Raw genomic sequence first — 6,000 nt, 5'->3', positions numbered from 1 at the left:
TACAAGTGTTGGTTTTCACCAAGTTTGCTGCTTTACTGTTTTTAGATCTTTTTCTCAGATGTTTCTATGGTATACTGAAGTAGAATTACAAACATTTCATAAGTTTCAAAGGCTTTCATTGACAATTACATTATTTTTATGTAAAATGAATTGGCGGGTGAACAAACAAAACCCCAGAAATTCTGACAAACTCCAAGCATTGATTATGTATGAATGGGCTGCCATCAGTTAGGATTTGTCCCAGAAGTTGATTGCCAGTATTCCAGGGTGAATCACAGAGGTCTTGAAAAAGAAAGAAGGGCCAACACTGAAAATATTGACTCTGCGCATAAACTTAATGTAATTGTCAATAAAAGCATTTGAAACTTATGAAATGCTTGTAATTCTACTTCAGTATACCATAGAAACATCTGACAAAAAGATCTAAAAACACTGAAGCAGCACACTTTATGAAAACCAATACTTGGGTCATTCTCAGAACGTATGGCCACGACTGTATATGGACTCATATCAATTGATAGGTTAAATGTGTATTGAACAAGGAAAGGGGGACTCTTAAAACTTCTGGACCCCTTGGGGCAGCACGTAAGACACAATGGATAGCCCCATGCTGCTGATTTCTTAGTGCCCAATGTCCAGGTCCTATCAGCTTTTCAAATATTTTTTTCTTACGATAAAGCGTCAAACCAGCAGCAGCCTTGTTTCTTTCCTCACCTCATCGCAGCGGACGGAAAGCGCGAGCGCTCTCTCTGTCCTTCTGCTCCCGTTTAAGTTACACTCCTGAACTGCGCTCGTCGGCTGGGCCTCGATCTCCCCTCCACCCTACCCTGCCCCTGCCGGCACACCGTTTGCTCCCTCCGCTCCCGACTCGATCAGTGACGCCGGTGTGTCGCTAGAGGGCGGGAAGAAGAGGAGAGAGGAGTGTATGTGTGTGTATGTGTGTGTGCGCGCGCGCGCGACGTCATCGACCTGCTGGCAGCCCGGGGGCGAGGCTGCGCAGTTCGCTCGCCGTCTCGCAGTCGGAGAGGCCGCCGCTGCCGCTGGGAGTGGGTGGGTGTGCGCTTCACCTGCTCAGCTCGTTCTTCCAGCCTTCCACCCCCCCTGCCAATTGCAAGCAGTCGGAAAGGACCGTGTTGGCAGCAACCCGTTGGCAGAAGACGAGGACGCCTCGCCGAGCTCTTCATGTTGTGTGGGGTGGAGATCTCGCCTGGATTCCGTAGGTAGGTGCCGTTGTCTCGGCTCGCCTTCACGGTGCATTTGGATGCGTTCAATGCGCCGCTGGATTCCCTCAGGTTTTCCCGGCCTAGCGCCTTATGGGCACACTGCTGCCATGTAGACGCACAATGGAGCACCCGGCTCGTTCACAGGCTCAGACAGACAGCCGGCGCACACCTAGGAGGAGTAGGGCGCCGGGGTGGGGACGGACGGTTTTTTAGGTTTGTCATGGCGGAGTAAGCGGTGTTTGACAGGTGGAAGGGGGGTCTATAGGAGGAGCATCTCTGTGTGGACGTAAGGACACAAAAAAGGAAAAGATCTCTGCATCTTGTCACCGCTTTACGGGGCGGTGTCGGGCGCAAGGTTGCGTAGCCTCTAGCTGGACGGTAGCCTTTGCACCCAGCAGTTTTAAGGCCGTTGGGAGCGATGGCCACTATGGGCAGCTCAGTCATTTACACACTCCTTCCCCATATTCAGGCGGATAATTGAATTGCATTCCTCAGCACCACGTCAGGATGAGACCATTCACACTGTAGTCAAACAGATCCCTGTCTTGATGTTGATTTTAAGGGGTGACAAGAACGTCACCTTTATTTCACTGGGTCTCTCTCTAACAGTTTGCATTTGTTTAATCCAGTTGCACTGCTTGACTTAAGACATCCAGGACCAAGGTTTTTAGTTAGTCATGTTTACACCAGAAAACATGAAATGTGCCTTCTCCGTTTCATCCAGTAACAGACAGTCATAAAAAAAGAGACAAGACAGTTTAAAACGTAATTTCAATTTTCAGTGTTTCAGTCCCAAGAGGGAAATTTTGGTTTGTCAGCAGCTTTTACAGCAAGACCATGACATACATAATATTGAAAAACAAATCAATGAAGAACTCCACTGTCAAACATAAACTAAATACAGATAAATAAAATATAGCAATGACCATAATACGGTGAAACATTAAATTAGATATGTTAGACATAATTAAACCGAAGTCTCCACTGATGAGTGATCCAAATTCTAACTGGTAATAAGTTGAACTTATTTAGAAGATTAATAGTATTTGGGATGAAGGATTATTTGTACTGGTTACTTTTTATCATTGGAACCTTGAATTTGTGAGCTGATGGCGACAACTGAAATTGAGAATGTAGTGGGCGAGTCCTATCTGACAGAATGTCCTCTGCTTTCTGTAATACTCGTTTATTAAACAGTTCTGTCAGATTAGACCATTTTACAATGTGATTTATTCTATTTTTGTTTGCTGACATTAAGATTTCCAAACCAGGCCAGCCGAACAAAGGTGAAGACAGACTCGGTATCAAGATTTATAGAAGAGTGACATAATGGAAGGGCTCACATTAAAAACAGACACTGCTTTCTGAGACAATAGAGACACTGCTGTCCCTTATTGCAGATGGCTTCTTTGTTTTCCTAAAAAGTTGATTGTCCCCAGATATTCATAACTGAACAATTTCCGCTGCCTTGTCTTTGATAATTGTTTCTTGTGGGTGACCTGTTTTACTTCTGAAATCATTTACTGTATATGTTCTTTAGCTTTTTTAATGTTAAGGTGTAGAAAAGACTCCACTACTAATTACATCAGTTAACCAAATGATCAGCCACTGGGCCAGGAATTGTTTAATTCTCATTCAGTACGTTAACAATCACTGAGTCACAAGCAAATTTTTAGATGAGCTTGTTTTCAAATTTACCGCAATAAGCAATATAGTGTAGAGGAAGTAAGGCGAAGAGAGGTGAAAAATAGACAAAACTGACCCCCAAGGGTACCCTTGTTGATGAGGACAGCATGTCAGACAGATGGCCATTGACTTTCACTCTTTGACTCTTGTCTGTTAAAACGTTATTGAGCCACCTTACCAAGCTGGAGTTCAAATTAAAACCTTTTGTATTTCTGTCTGTAAGAAGGTGGGGCTGGATGGAAGTAAAACATGAAGTCTACAACCTGGAGCCTCTCGTGAGTCTAGTTGTCACCCAAATGGTTATATAATAGTTGAAGGAAAGTGACAATGGCATCCTCTGCTCCTCTTTTAGACTAGAAGTCAAACTAAAATGAATTTGATAAACTCCAAGTTTTCCCTTTTAGTTTCCTCTTTAAAAAAATTCAAATGATTTAAAGTGATGTCGGAGCCATTTGCACTGAAATTCTAAAATATTTACATCATCTGAAAACAAATTTTTGTTGTTAACTACTTCTGGCAGTTTAATTGTGCGTTTTTATCTAAAATGGTCATGAAAAACTGTATACTTGTGGAATTCTCTTTTTAAAATTATAATCAATGTTCCTTATTAAAAAGATGTAGGGCACTGGGAAGAAAGGAATTTCTGTAGTGGTTTGTGTGGGTCTTCATACAGTCTATTCTTCCTTATTTAAAGTTCTGCATGGCATGTGTGTCTGTCATCAGTTGTCATGTTTCACCATCAGTTTCACCATCGTCCTCTAACACAGACTTACCAAATCATATGTTCGCCTCAAAAATGTAAGCTGCATGTTTAGTAATCTGCTGAATATGTTTTAAATTTTGGTTTGTCAGACCACTAAACCATGCAATGAAGCTGAAAGTGATGACAGACTGAATCACACTGTGATAAAAGGACCTTGTCCACTTTAAATAGTCTGAGTTTACGGATGGTGAAAAAGCATTGGTGGCATTTAGATTATTTGTTTTTTTAAATTTATATTCTAATAAGATTATTATCTGGGATGTAGGTTTTCTATTCAGTTACTGCTTATAGCAAATTTCTCCTTTTTAAATTCAAATCTCATTTCTTGGGTCTTTTTCAAATTTGGAGTAAGAGAGTTCTTAATTGCACCAATTTACTACGCAGTCTCCTTGATTTAAATAATGTCTTTCTTCCTTGCAGATATGTGTCTTATCAATATGGTGTCATCAGCATACTTGATAATGGAACAGTGGTCATTGTTTTGTCTCAGGTCACTTGTGTACAGTGTAAATAGTAAAGGTGATAAAAGAAAGAATGACTTTTGAAAAAGTGTTCTGTACTTTGGTACTCTGTGAACGATTTAAAAGAAAGTCCTGAATCTGTAATGTAATAAATGGGTTAACAGTAATACTGTTTAATTTCTCAGTCACTTTGTGAGGCTGGATGGTACTGAATGCTGAAGAAAAATCCAAAACTAGTTATTTGACATATGAGCCATGCTCATGGAGAAAAGTATAGATTTAATGTATGGCCCTGTATTTATTCAGACTGCTTGGCCTGGAAACCTGATGAACTGGGCTAATGATTGACTGTTTCAGCAGCTTAGATACAATAGCACAGCTCAGGGACCAGTTAAATAGAAAATGAAAACTATAAAGAGCTTTTTGTATAACTCCTTTCATGTGAACACTATTCCATATTCCTTCTCTATACTGTAATTCAGTTATATGTTATGGAATCCAGGGGCGCTCTAGCTGTCCCAACCTCAAGACACAGAGAGGCAGAGACACGAGTTCAGCACAACACACGTTTATTTACACATGGGAAGCACATGTCCCTCGCTCCCCTCAACAGCACAGTACATCAAGCACCAAATACACTCCTCTTCTTCTTCTTCTCCCCTTGTCATCCGCCTCCACTCTTCCTCTTGGCATGCTTCGTCCCTCTTCCTCCCAACACTAGAATTACCAAAGCCTACGAAAAAACTCGTAAATCCGTCCCACCTTAAATCCCTTCGCACCTCTTCATCAGCGTCTTTTGTCTTGTAAATGTGTCAATAAGCAGCAAGTAGCCTGCTATCACATCCCCCCACTGCCGCACAAAGTTTTCTCAGCTCAAGTCTGTTTACTGTGTGTCAGTTGCTTAGAGTTGTATAGAGTAAATACTATATCGTTATTTGGAACACATGTATTTCATGTGTATAAACACATCGTTAAAACAAGCGTTTTTCATGTTTTAGTAATAATTGACAAAATGTAGAAATGAAACGTATAATGTGTGAAGCCTGAAGTCCAAATATCAAATAAACACTTTCACAAAAGGTACAAGTATAACAAAACAAGTGTGCTTTTATTCAAGAACTAGCAAAATACCCGCGCTTCGCAGCGGAGAAGTAGTGTGTTAAAGAGGTTATGTAAACATATATATACATATCTACATATACACATATCTACATATACATATATATACATATATATATATATATATATATATACATATACACATCCACATATATATACATATATATATATATAATATATATACACATATCAACATATATATACACATACATATACACACACATATACATATGTACATATACACATACATACATACACATACATATATATATATATATATATACACACATATATATACACACACATACATACATACAAACACATATATATATATATATATACACACATACAGGCACATATATATACATATACATATTTACATATCTACATATATATATATATATATATATATATATATATCTACATATATAAACACATATATATATACATATCTACATATATACATACATACATTCACACATATATATATATATATATATATATATATATATATATATATATATATATCCAAATCCCCACGCGTCGCAGCGGCGAAGTACTGCTTTTAAATTTTTATTAAGAAGAAAAGAAAACCTTTTTAAATTGAGGGAAAATATACCAATAACAATTTGTTAAGGATCTGTTTTTTTGTGAAGCTGCCTTTACACAGCCTCTCCGCTGTTTTATAAACGAACGCCATATAAGGCCGTCCTTTCTCCTAGCTTAGCGGTTCTGTATTGTTTTATTG

At 39.1% G+C, this 6,000-nt stretch overlaps 1 protein-coding gene across 1 annotated transcript in view; it reads left to right on the top strand.

Moving 5' to 3' along the window:
- The first annotated feature begins 938 nt into the window (after positions 1–938).
- Positions 939–6,000, top strand: part of cep170bb (centrosomal protein 170Bb) — a 132,080-nt gene continuing 127,018 nt past the window's right edge. The window contains exon 1 of the mRNA XM_028821984.2: positions 939–1,220. The gene's annotated coding sequence lies outside the window, so the exon portion shown is untranslated. The remainder of the gene's footprint in view (positions 1,221–6,000) is intronic.

The sequence above is a fragment of the Erpetoichthys calabaricus genome, chromosome 16 (genome assembly GCF_900747795.2).
Source record: "Erpetoichthys calabaricus chromosome 16, fErpCal1.3, whole genome shotgun sequence".
Classification (NCBI taxonomy): Eukaryota; Metazoa; Chordata; class Cladistia; order Polypteriformes; family Polypteridae; genus Erpetoichthys; species Erpetoichthys calabaricus.
Note: the sequence above shows the minus strand (reverse complement) of the source record. Positions and strands in the feature narration are given on the sequence as shown.